The sequence below is a fragment of the Pararge aegeria genome, chromosome 26 (genome assembly GCF_905163445.1).
Source record: "Pararge aegeria chromosome 26, ilParAegt1.1, whole genome shotgun sequence".
Taxonomy (NCBI): Eukaryota; Metazoa; Arthropoda; class Insecta; order Lepidoptera; family Nymphalidae; genus Pararge; species Pararge aegeria.
This window is the reverse complement of record NC_053205.1, coordinates 2,587,561-2,601,976: the sequence shown is the minus strand read 5'-3', so window position 1 is coordinate 2,601,976 and position 14,416 is coordinate 2,587,561. Positions and strand designations below refer to the sequence as shown.

The 14,416-nt window shown below is 38.7% G+C and overlaps 1 pseudogene; it reads right to left on the bottom strand.

Moving 5' to 3' along the window:
* Nucleotides 1-2,157: 2,157 nt before the first annotated feature.
* Nucleotides 2,158-13,910, bottom strand: LOC120635420 (annotated as a pseudogene).
* Nucleotides 13,911-14,416: the final 506 nt, after the last annotated feature.

The following is a 14,416-nucleotide window of genomic DNA, read 5'->3' as shown; positions in this document are numbered from 1 at the left end:
ATTTTCGCCGTGCAGGCCAGTAAAGCTCCCAGTCGGTATAATGATTTTTAAACATATCATAACTGTAACTATCATCATTAAATTTTAGCCAACTTACAGAAAAACATAACGAATTGTATACTAAAACCTTATCGGTGCCTCGCACCGGGGCACATCGGGCCCAGTGTAAGGAAAGGGTGTATCGCAGCGGATTGTTTTACCGCTGTGGCCAACCGGGTCACAAAGCCCGTGGATGCTCCGCTTCGCTACATTGCGTAGTCTGTGCGGCGGGTGGCAGATCAGTGGAGCGCGTTGGTAGAAAGTCTGCGTATCCCTATCTGCGGGCAAGAAGAAGGGAGGAAAGGCTGGCCAGAATCGCGAGCAGTCTTGAGCAGAGTTGGGTGGGAGAGACGGACGGAGTTGTAGCCATGACGTCCCGGTCCATAGTGGGCTCCCCGGCCTTTGTTGACGACGTCATGGTGGTTGGAGTATACTTCTTGCTGAATAAGAGCCTCGCTGACATCGAGCATTTTCTTGCTGAAGTAGGCGTCCTGATAAGCAGAAGACGCTCCGGACGCGTCTTGTCACGGGGACCTTAATGCTAAATCTGTGGCATGAGGGTGTCCAGCGACAGATCCACGTGGACGAGAGCTGGAGGAATGGGCGACAGCGACTGGCCTCACGGTCTTAAACCGAGGGTCGGTCAACACATGCATGCGGCAACAGGATGGCTCCATTGTGGACGTCACTTTCGCAGATGTTGCCCTGGCGCGCCGTGTTCGGGGCTGGGAGGTGCTGGAGAACGTGGAAACGTTGTCGGACCAGCGATACTTTGGGTTCGACATCTCCGCAAGTTCCGTTTTCCCGAGCGGAAAACCCCCTTGCGAGGGGACGGTCGTTGGTCGCTGTCGCGCATAGACCGGGACTTTTTGGTCGAGGTTGCCCTCGTCGAAGCGTGGTTTACCGCACCTCGAAAGGGCAACCTGGGTGGTGGAAGTTGATGGGGAAGTGGCACATCTCGGCATGGCAATGTCGCATATCTGCGACGGGGCCATGCCGAGAGTACACCCTGTTCCCTCGAAGCGAGCGCTGTATTGTTGGACGAGAGCTCACGTTGCTGCGCCTGCGCAGTCACAGAGGTCGATTCAGCGAGCCGCACTCGTGGCAGTAGTTAGTCCCGATCTCTCGCTGTCCACCGTTGTTCGGGCCATAGTAAGCAGCGAGAGGTCTTAAAACGCCGTCGCATTCTACGAGAAGGTCATGACGCAGAAGGAGGCAGCGGAACGGCGGCGGCCGATGGATGACGCAGTCGCGGATCCTCTCCGTCGCCAAAGGTCGGGTCGCAGGCGATGTGTGAATCTGTCGCCCGAAGTTCCACGTGGAATTTCGGGCGACAGATTAGAGGTATCGGTCGCCCGTCGAGCCGGGAGGCGCATCGAGTGTTCCTGGTACGCCTCTGATGGAGTTTGGAGACCAAATAAGGTCCCCCTGTGGAGGGTTTGCCTCGGCAGACGCCGCTGGCTGGGATGCGGACGATTGCGCAAGTGTTCCCGTCTCCCAGTCACCAGGCGACGAGTAGGAACATCACTGGGGTTTAGAGGGTATTCTGGTTGCAGTATGCCGGTAAGTCCCACATTGGAACATCCGAAAAAGACGCAGCTTCGGATGCGCTGTTTCCGGAGGGGATGCATAAAGACATTTCCCAGAGTTAAAAAAAAAAAAAACAAGCCCGCCCTTGCATATATATTTTGTATTATTTGTGAACCTAGCTTTCTATTTGTATGTGCAACAAAGACTTCTTCTCCTCAAAAAGAAAAAAAATTAGGGTTGGAAACGATTTTGTAAGCCCATAGGTCCATATTTTTGCCCGTTGGGAGAAATATAAGAAGATTCAAATCAGCATTTGTAGCAGGTATCTCTGGAAACGAGACTAAAGCAGCTGACTTGAGACTGGTGTGCTGAAGCAGCCGTTGATTCAGGTTCTGTACACCATTTTAAAAACTCTTCTCTGAGATGTGTTCGTGCAAAGACACATCTGGACAGAACCGCCGTACAAATCGGTTCTATCATGACTGAGTAACAAACATCAACACTTACCCATTAATAATATTAGTAGGATATAGAAAGGAATGAAATTAAAGTACAGTAGTATGTTCACAATTTGTTTATAACCTAAAATAAAATATTTAAAACTAAATAAAATATAAAACGAGGAAATTAATGTTTAACCATGTTTAACTACGATAGCTTCGTAATGGAAAATAACTTTACTATTTATTTTAATTGTCCGAAATTCTCATCTTTATTACTTAAAATTTTTTAAATTTTTTTCGACTTATTCTTTTCCCTTTTTTTCTTGACAAGACAAATGTGGCTTCCACATTTCAAAAGATGCTTTACCAGATATTTACAATTTCAAAAAAGGTTTTACTCTACAATTAAACATTAATTCATTTATTATTCATATTTGCGTTGTCTGTGCTGTCTTAGAACTGAAAATCTAATTTCAATTATTTATTTTTAGGTGGATACCCAAAATTTTATTTTCATTTTCACCGATCAATCTACTTCGTGCCTTCTGAATCTACGCGACATTGTCCAAGTAATATATGCCCGAATGGCACACAAAAAGTCATAAACGAGAATTGAATTAATTAAAAATCAAAAATGACTTTCAGTTTCGCCATTGTGGATTCTCATGTGTTTCATTAGATTCATACTAATAGCAGTTTTGTAATTGCATAACATGCAAGTGTGCGGCTTTTCACGTGTGTGCACCTGTCTTACGTGTCTCGCTAAGTCACTACTCGAAACACTTTTGTGTTCGCATAACTGACAAGAATGAGGCTTTTCACCTGTGTGCTTTCTCATGTGCCTCACTAAACCACTTTTCGAAACACTTTTGTATTTGCATACATTGCAAGAGAATGGCTTTTCACCAGTGTGCGTTCTTACGTGTATCACTAAGCTATTATTCGTTGTACATTTATATTCGCATAACTTACAAGAATAGGGCTTTTCGCCAGTGTGCCTCCTCATGTGAACCACTAAATTACTTGTAAAAATACATTTGTAGTTGCACAACTTGCAAGAATACGGCTTTTGAGCAGTGTGCTTTCTCACGTGTTGAAGCAAGTCACTACGCCTAGCACTTTTATATTCGCATAACTTACACGAATAAGGCTTTTCGCCAGTGTGAATAGTCATATGTTTCACTAAGTTACCTTTCCTAACACTTTGATATCCGCATAAGTCACAAGAGTACGGCTTTTCACCAGTGTGCGTTCTCTTGTGAACCACTAACTGACCTTTACTGACGCTTTGATATTTGCATAAGTCACAAGAGTACGGCTTTTCACCAGTGTGCGTTCTCATGTGTGACAACAGGCCATTAGTCTGTGAAAATTTTCGTTCGCATAACTCACAAGAATATGGCTTTTCACCAGTGTGGATAGTCATATGTTTCACTAAGTTACCTTTCCTAACACTTTGATATCCGCATAAGTCACAAGAGTACGGCTTTTCACCAGTGTGCGTTCTCTTGTGAACCACTAACTGACCTTTACTGACGCTTTGATATTTGCATAAGTCACAAGAGTACGGCTTTTCACCAGTGTGCGTTCTCATGTGTGACAACAGGCCATTAGTCTGTGAAAATTTTCGTTCGCATAACTCACAAGAATATGGTTTTTCACCAGTGTGCGTTCTCATGTGGATCTTTAACTGGCCTTTCCAGGCACTTTTATATTTACATAACTCACAAGAATACGGCTTTTCACCAGTGTGCGTTTTCATGTGTACCAACAGGCCATTAGACTTGGAAAATTTTCGTTCGCATAACTCACAAGAATACGGCTTTTCACCAGTGTGCGTTCTCATGTGGATCTTTAACTGACTTTTCCAGACACTTTTATATATACATAACTCACAAGAATACGGCTTTTCGCCAGTGTGCGTTCTCATGTGGACCTTTAACTGATTTTTCCAGACACTTTTATATTTACATAACTCACAAGAATATGGCTTTACGCCAGTGTGCTGCCTCATGTGTTTCAGCAAATAACTATTTTTAGCACATTTATATTTGCACAGCTTACAAGAAAACGGCTTTTCGCCAGTGTTTACACCATTGATCTTTATATGAGTCTTCAAATGTTTCAATAAGACACTTTTTCTGTTGAAGGTATTAAAGCAAATGGCACAAGTGAATCGATTTTTCTCATCATGTAATGGATTCTCTGGTGAACTGCTAAATTCTAAATTAATGCCATTACTTGAGTACTCAGTTTCACCTTGTAAAGGTAGATCTGTTGATCTATTAGACTTGCTTTGTATAGATGACACTTCATTTTTATTCGGTGACTGATAACTCCAATCTATAGAGGACGTATCAATATTCTGATCATCATAAAAGGTTATGCGTTTTCTTTTTTTTGCCAGTGGATCTTCTGGTTTTCTTTTTTTTGCCAGTGGATCTTCTGGTTTTCTTTTTTTTGCCAGTGGATCTTCTGGTTCAGTTTTTTTTGCCAGTGGATCTTCTACCTTTAGTGGCAGGATTTTTGAATTTGTAAATATATCATACAACTTAACAGCACAATCTTTTAATCTGTACATGGGTTGGGTTTTTTGTTGCTATCAGATGATTGGTTGCATTCGCTAATCATCTGGGTTGTATTAGGGGTTTTGGCAGTGACTGAAAGAAACAATGTTATTTATATTATTTAAGTCATTATCAACATATTAGTCTTTATAAACAAAAAGTGGATATAAACAGTCGACTTACAAGAAATGGTCATAAATTAGTGACATCTGCATATTGTCTGCGAAAGGTGCAGAACTCATTTGTGGGATTGAGTATACGCTTTTATAATATGATTCCTTAGGTAATTTTGGACCTACCAATGCATAAGTTTAAAGAATGTGTTAAAACACATTTATTACAGCGAGGTTATTATACAATTGATGAATTTCTTAATGACAAGGTTGCTTGGAAGCATCCGGCTCCGCTTTCATCTCTCACAAGATAGAAAGATGTAAAATGTAAATTGTTAATGTTGGAAAAGAGCAACTGCTGAGTTTCTTGGCGGCTTCTTCTCGGTAGAATCTGCCTTCCGAACCGGTGGTAGAGTCACTACACACAGATAGACTTGACGTTACAAAAGTGCTTATATTAGGCCTACTTGAAATAAATGAATTTTGAATTTTGAATTTTTGAATTTAAGTTATCTTTCTAAGACTTTATGAAAACTTGATAAGACTGATTCTTTTTTTACACGCTTTTTATTAACTTCATCAGCACGGCTAGCATGGGTGGGAGATAAAAATGATATCGCCCGAATATATCCCTTTTCAGGGCCCACCTGCTTAATCACTGGAACATGGAATAGAAGAAGTTTACCCCCGTTTATTAATACATATTATATGGATATTATTTCAACTTGTGCGCCAGTGCTCTGAGAGTTGATAAAACTGTGGGAGAAGATAGATTGGTATCCTTTTCCCGGGAATATAATTGTCTCCTGCCTACGCTAGCCGTGCTATATGAAATTGTAACCAACCCCTTTGATTTTAACCAATGGTCTGATTTCGTTCAAACTATGTAGATATATCGAGAACCGATGACAATATACTAATTTGATAAGATTAATCAATTTTTCAATTTGCAAAATAAGATTTTTGTTAATTTATATAATTTTCATTATTAGGAATTATGTTAAATTATTTCCAACTATTATCTTTAGCCGATTTCTCTAATATTAATAATTTTATAGTGAATGGTTAAACGATTAATTTTGCTATAAAAGAAATAGTAGTTTTAGAAAATAAACTAAAATAAAAGGTAGAAATTAGTTTGGTTTTTATACCGAGCGTGTTTTTTTAGTTTTTTTGAACAATTAATTTATTTCAGTACTATGATAATTATTCATAGAGAATAGGATCGAATGTACTCCGTTTTCACAGCGGGGCGTAATTAGTATACAACTATACATTAATACAGTTGACATACTGCATATTACCTTTACATAATGCGGCATGGGTAAAACATAATTGTTTTATTATTTTATATTTTATATATATTAAATGGTCACTCACCTACATTACAAGTCAAGTCCACGGATGGTGTTTCTCTCAGTTCCTGTATGTCATGCCTGTAACAAATGAGAATGTATCTAAAGTGTGCTGGGAAGTTATAAATAGAGTATAGCTGGTGAGTATTATAGTGTTACTAAGTACAAAGTGACTTGTTCGACGGCCGACTGGCGCAGTGTGCGGCGACCCTGCTTTCTGAGTCCTGAGGCCGTGGGTTCGATTCCCATAACTGGAAAATGTTTGTGTGATGAACATGATTGTTTTTCAGTGTCTGGGTTTTTAACTGTACTTTATAAGTATTTATGTGTATTATATTCCTAAAAAATTTTAACAGCTATCTTAGTACCGTTCCATTACACAAGCTACGTTTACTTTGGGGATAGATGGCGATGTCTGTATTGTCGTAGTATATTCATTTATTTATAAAAAAAAAAAAAAGTATACTGACTTGTTCTCAGTCTCGTGGTCAGAGCCGTTGGAGCTTGCAGCGGATTGAGATCCAAATAATTGTGAATCATCTTCACTGTCACTACTCTGCAAAACACAACAAATGTCTCTTATTCCTGTCTTCTGAGCCCCAGGCCGTGGGTTCGATTCCCACTACTGGAAAATGTCTGTGTGATGAGCATGTATATTTTTCAGTGTCTGTGTGTTTATATGTATATTTTAAGTCTTTATGTATGTTATTCATAAAAATATTCATCAGTTGTTAGTACCCATAACACAAGCTACGCTTACTTTGGGGCTAGATGGCGATGTGTGTATTGTCCTAGTATATTTATTTATTTATTCTAATAAACCAAGGTGGGAAAACTGGTTGATCACCAACCTCCCGAGGACAGTAATAGGTGATTGATTGATTGTCTACAAATTACGATCTTGATAAATTCATAGATATGAATGAATGAATGAATACACTTTTATTGTACACCATATAAACATATAGTAAAATTATAGATAAAAAAAAAATTTAGCATAAAGTATACAATTTCGCAGCCTTATCGCTACATAGCGATCTCTTCCAGGCAACCAAAGGCGTTAAACACAGCTCAAGAAGAGAGGTAGGTGGTGCTATAATATATATCAACATATATATTTGCATATATACCTATATCTATATATATAAAAATGTTATGTTGGTTTGTGTACGCTACAAAAACTCAAAAAGTTCTGCACTGATCGAGCTGAAAATTTAGCATGATATATACGCATCAAGGATTGTTTTTATCTAGTTTTCTCAACCATTCAATCACAATGTGCCACAGCGAAGCGTGTCAAGGTACAGCTAGTATAGATATATTATATATAATATATAATAATAATAATAATAATAATATATACACAGAATGATATGTGTTGAGACAACCAGTGTGCTCAGATCGCATTCAACTTTTTCAATACCACTATATGACAATATCAAGACGTAGTGAAACAAAGAGGATCCAACCAATTTGTCGCTGCATGTTGTGACATGATCCACTACTTAACAATACTACCTTTTACAATCCCATCGTTCGCATGTGCCGCCTTTATAATGATTTAGTATCAAGTAATCGTAATATTGACATTTTTAACAAAAGGATAAATATTTTTAAAAATCAAATTATTAAGCACTATTCCACATAATCTTTAGGGAAATAATATATATATTATTATTTAAGTGTTTCTTTTTTGTTTCGACTTTAATTTTATCTTTACTTTCTGTTTAATTTAATTCCAAGTTGTGTACACATACTTTGGGTTGTAGCTTAGAACAAAACTTGTTATTACTTCTATTTAGATCTACTTTTAGTTATTACCTTGTTTTTTGTACCTAATAACAATAAGCAAATTAAACTACATCACCTCAACCGATTGACGGCAACTGCTGGACATATGTCTTTTGTCGACACCCAAAATACATAGTCCTGGGCTGTTTGTTTGCCCACGTTGTTGGGGGTCGACCAATGCTGCTTGAACCGGTGCGGATAGTATTGCCTTTCCAGATTCTTGGGACCCGAACGTCCACAAGCTCATTATCACCGGTTGGATCCTCACACTCAGAGGTATGGATTAACGGAAATGAGTGTAAACAGACAAAGGAGGTCTTTCCGAACCTAAACACACGACTAACAACCAAACTAATAAAACTAAGTCGGAAAAAACTAAGGACGGTAGTAAGTATGATATGATATGATAATCAACTGCAATCCTTATGCAGTTGATTTATGCGGTGTGTAATCAACGTACAGTCGACAGAACTGAGCACCGACTGCAGGCGGACTTGCCAGTCGGTTAGGAGTTTTGATGCAGCTATGCCAAACACACAACAACTGCATCCAAACAACAATTTTGCAACTGGCGTTCAGTCCGCAGTGTAGTCTTAGTTAGGGCACCTTAAATTTGATAACTATAATTTGTATGCTACTATAATTCCTTGAAAAAGGAGTCGGTTAATAATTCGGTTGTTTTTTTATGTTTGCTCGGGCGTTACTTCGTCACTTATAAAAATTTTTTTTTTTTGTTCGAAAGAGGTTTATTCAGAAATGGTCCCATTTAAATTTCATATCGATGAAGACTTTCGGAGAAACACAACGAGACTTTATAGATTATATAGAATAGAAAGAATAGTATCTGTAAACAAACACCTTTTCATTTTAGGTATAAACGACAGTCCTCTGTGCAGAGCGTGCATGGAGGCAGATGAAACACCGACTCACGTACTGCTCCGATGTAGAGGAGTAGCAGAACAACGCGTAGCATATCTTGGCTCCCCAGCATCACTCCCTGAAGCACTTGGCGACCTGGGCGGCCTGCTAAGCTTCTGGAGTGAGTGACCCAGCGGGGCGCCGTACCAGTGGCACTACGGGTAGGTTCCGGCCGACCAAGTACGAAGACAAGCCCAGAGGAAGAAGAAGAATGGGTTGGAGCCTCATCATTTTACTACGGCCATATTTTATTTAACTGGTGTTCAAACAAAACCAAGTCCAATGAGCACTCAAATGATAAAAAATGTTAAGTTTTTCACTCGCACTTCACAGGACCCTGTATACCGGCTACACTTACAGTTACAGTTGTGGAAGCTGCTCTCCTTTGGGCCTCTAGGACTCTGCGAAGTTCAATATCCAGTTGTTTTGCGTCAATCCGTATGCTATCATCAGATGATGAGTGCTGTTCACTAGCTGCGACTGACTCATCGTCATTGTCATCACATTCAGATATCTCTTCATTACGCTCATCAACTACAAAAGAATCTGTTGTTATCATCTGTTTGTTTACATCAGATTCTACAACACGTAAGTCACAGTGGTCAAGTTCTAGTTTAGTTTGCGCAAAATTATGTTTTAGTTGGTATGTTGCATGGTCTATGCTTTTTATATGTTTTTCTGTAATCTGTAACAAATTTACCACTGTTAAAGAATGAATGAAAGAATGAATACACTTTTATTGTATACCACATAAACATAAAAAAAAAATTGGTTGCCTGTAAAGTCGGTATACGGGCGAAAGTTTTACGTGACAACGACTTTGAGTGGTAAAATAATTTTAATGTGAATATTCATTCGTATAGTAGGAAGAAGGATGAAATAATAGTAACAATTTAAAACATTTATTTATACAAAGAATTATATTTAAAACATTAATTTATACAAAGAATCTCGCACTGAATTTCATATTAACAAAATTTTATTTTTACCTTTACACATACATACGTATTTATATACAAATATACATACAATAACTTGCAATACATTTGCGTACAATGAAACAGCGTTTACTACAAAGGGACGCGTGCCTTTCACTTTTTATGTCTGTCTCTCTCGCTCTTAGGCGGGCTAACCATGCCCAAGTGGAAGGGACGCGTGCCTCTCACTCGCTCTCATTGTGAGCGCATAACGTGAGCGGAGCGTAACGCAGTTTCTTGAAGTGTCACCCGGCAAACCAATTTATAAGACGTTGTCACGTCAAAATTATAAGTAAAAAATTTTACAAAAAGTATCCAATTTGGCGGCCTTATCGCTACATAGCGATCTCTTCCAGGCAACCAAAGGCGCTAAAAACAGCTCAAGAAGAGAGGTAGGTGGTGCATTTAAATAAACATGCATAAACCTATATATACAAATATAATATATACATATAACAAACTTACAATAAAATATATAGATAGTGATAATAATTAATATATACCTATATAATTAGTATCAATAATAAATAAATATATACAATATTGTCAAACCACAAATAAAACAGAAGGGAATAGGCATGTTAAAGATCCGCAGATTCAGACAAAAAATGATCTTTGACAAGTTTTTAAAAATGGTAATAGACTGTGCCTCTTGGATTTCAAGAGGCAAGGCATTCCAAAGCTTTACAGCCTGAACAGTGAAAGAGTACATCCCCTTTAAAACAGTTTACATAAATCAAGAAAAGCTGAGAGAAAACCACATAAATATTGTAATGTACTCACTAATTCATGTTTTTCAACCAAGTCGTTCAATAATGAACGGGCTCTCGAGCACTTAGCTCTAAATCTTCTGAAGTTTCTTAATCTTTGAGCACATAACACACAAACTGTTTTCTTTAGGTTTCCCACATCAAACAGCTGAAACAACGGCAATGTTTAAAGATTTATCAAAAGTAGACAAAACTTGCTTATTTCAATATATACTCTTTACATATAAGATGTAACTATAGTCCATAAACTACTTACAGGATATCCTGTTAACTTTTCATATGCTTCTGCCAACTTGTGTTTACTCATTAGAAACAGCTTTCCCTCAGTGTCTAGACATATCATGCAGACCTGCAAAGAAACTGTGAGTCACTATTACATTAATCAATGGAAATTACAGCATTGGCCGAGTGTGAGACACACAGACCTACAGTTTGATGTTTTTTATTGTTGAATAAATTGATATTAAACATGAATATAAAGCAGTTAATTTTTAATCGGTGCCTAAATTCAAGAACAGGTTCAGGAAGACAGATAAAGGCTTAGGTTAGAATATGTATTTTCACATGCTTAGCCACTTGAGTCTCATTATTGCCATGTTGGGGCCATGGGTTAAGCTATCTCCAGCTAACCCCTATGGATTGAAACTACAAGGTAAGGATAGAAGGACCTAGCAAACCTCACCATAGGAGATATTGTTAGGTTCAGTGACTAGTAAGTTTCAGGGGGATATGCTACCAAGGCGCCAGTAAAACCTGTGTCTCAAACGGGGTACAGAGTGGAATGGTCCTTAGACAGAATAGATCACCCGTGTGCCATTAGCAGGTGTCCTCTTATTAAATACAATACAATACAACACAGATGGTACAAAATATTCAAAATTCAAAATTTCTTTATTCATGTAGGCCTATCACAGGCACTTATGAAGCGTTCATACATATTTGTTTACATAATTGTAAGGGGATGGTGATAACTTTGTTCGCCAACTTAAATCTAAAGCTACGAGGGTTCCAAACGCGCCCTGGTCTAAGAAGAGTCCACAACAAACTTGGCTGGGTAAAATTTTTTTTTGTTATCACCATCTTCCAGAAAATTTATATTAAGCTATGAAGCTAGAGCAATTCACACCCAAGCTTTTTTATTGTTTAAGTAATCCTTAATATTATAATAGGATTTTTCTGTAAGCTTACGTTTTATAAGTATACTTTGAACTTATTGAGAGACATCTCAAAGATTTCATTTGGTAATTTGTTATAAAATATATAAATTGCCCTTGAATGAATTTGCAATTTTGTGTAGCCTAGTAGAATGGGGACATACCGTTTTTATTCCATTGCATAAGAAAGGTTCAACAAAAAAGTGTAGCAACTACCGCCTCATAGCACTTATATCTCATGCTAGCAAAGTCTTTTTACACATTCTCAATGAGCGACTGAAGACTTTTTTGTCCAAAGAGATAGCACCTGAACAAGCTGGTTTTGTAAAAGGTAGGGGTACTCGTGAGCAGATCCTGATCGTACGCCAGGTTATAGAAAAAGCCCGAGAGTTTAACAAGCCAACTTATATTTGCTTTGTGGACTTTTCAAAGGCATTTGACTCGGTAAAATGGTCCAAGCTGTGGAATGTTTTGCTAAGCATGGGTACGCCGAAACATTTGGTTCATCTTCTCAGACGTCTATACGACAACGGAACTGCATCTGTTCGCACGGATGGCGTTTTATCAGAAACTTTCCATCTCAGCGCGGGAGTACGCCAAGGATGCATAGTTTCACCGCTCTTGTTTAATACTTACACTGAACTTATGATGCGAATCACACTTGAAGATTGGACGGACGGCGTTACTTTTGGCGGGTACAAGATTTCCAATTTACGCTATGCAGACGACACCACATTGTTCGCAACCACTGCCTGTCATATGGAGCAGTTACTTCGCAAAATGGAGTGCGTCAGCCAAGATTTTGGATTAATGATTAACCGCAGTAAGACCAAAATGATGGTTATAGACAGAGCCAAAAATAATTCGCCGGAAATTATTCAACACGCGAACTGCGAGGTTGTCCCCATATTTTTATACGCCGCGGAGACGTGGACTTTGCGAGAGGTCGAGAAGAGGAAAATTGATGCTTTAGAGATGTGGTGTTGGAGACGTATGCTTGGAGTGTCATGGAATGAATTTCGCACCAATATTTCCATTATCCAAGAACTGGACATCAAGAAACGTCTCTCAACATTAGTGCATAGCCGCATATTAAAATTCTTCGGTCACGTCTCTCGGAAAGACAGCAACTCCATAGAACGCCTTATTGTGCAGGGCAAGGTAGAAGGCACTAGAGCACGCGGTAGGTCACCTATGCGATGGACAGATCAAATCAAATCTTCAGTGGGAGGTCCCTTGCATGAGTGTACCAGACTATCTGCAAACAGGGAGAAGTGGCGAATGATCGTGAGGCGAGTAACAACTGCCACAAACAATGTCCCACCGTGATGACCACAACCACTCTGGCAAGAGTGTTACGACAAAGAAGAAGTAAACTGCACAACGAGTTTAGTTTTGCTTCTAATATTTATATTGTTACAGTGCATTTTGCTTTTTAAATTTTGATATATTTTTATGGACATAATTTAAATTTACCTGTACTGTGGATGGTATAGCATCAGTGTATATTTGCAGTAAGCCACTTTCTGTTTCATACATTTCATCATCTAGAAAGTGTTGTGAGCAGACCACAGCAGAGTTGGACAGCTGGCTGTCTTGTTTACCAAGTGCTCTGAGCCAAGCTGCACGGCGCTGCACTTCACTGGGAAACCTGGAAATGACCATTCATGAAGGACTTAAGCAACAAAACTTACTAAAAAGTAGAAGAAGATGGGAGAGGAGTAGCGTAGTAGCAATAGTACAAATCAATTGATAGAACTAGTTATAAAACTTGACAGGAAGGCTTATTCAAATTTAATCGGCCTTTACAGAGCCTGCTTTTCATCCCAGCAAAATTGGGAACTAGATAAATCTAAAACTTTTTGTTGTTATCTTTCAAGCTCATATGTCTGAAGGGACTGCAATGAAATTATGCCCTAAATAATTATATTTAAATTTTTTATAGCAAAAATACCTGTAATACAAAACTTGTGGTTTGGCTTCTTTTACTTAGCATCATTTGTATTTCTAGAAGTAGGGCAGTATGGATACAGCGTATAAATAGTACACACAGGCGAAGCTCGTGTTATCATGCAGCACTCACCTATAAAAAGTTATTTCTACATTCCTCTTTGATGAGGACACATTGGCCGTGGTGTTTCTGCAGAAGGGCACACAACACCGCATCGCCAGTGTTTGTTTGTTCCGCCGCAACGTTCCAAATCTAACTTTTACGCTTTCTCACAATTACGCTACGAAAAACGAGTAAAAACAAATGCAAGTTAAATTAATGAGGATTCTATTCTATAAAGTAGATACCTAGGTGCTTTGGCAATAAATATAAAAATTTAAAACATTGACATATTTACTGGTCTCTGTCATGTGACTGACATGATCGAATGACAGACTAGTAAAAGCACAGATAATTATTATAATCACTTATTATTGGTACGTACACACACAGCACCGCATCTTCATTCTTCAATGTGCTTCAATGTAATTTTTTTTTTCTTTTTATAATTGTAATATCAATCGTGCAACGATAATTATTGGCAGTTGTAGACGAAGGAGCTCGTCGAGCGGATGGTCGAGCGATAGCTCGACCATCCGCCAAATGTCGAGCACATTAGCTCGATTTAATAAGGCTGAGCTAGCAAGACGGTTGGGGTGCTTGGCTAGAAGTACTTTGTTTTGTGCAGAACTTGCCGGTCTCCTCAAATACTGTTGGCAGGGTGTCAATCCAATGTAAATGACTACTATTTGTAGTGTTGTGGGCTGGT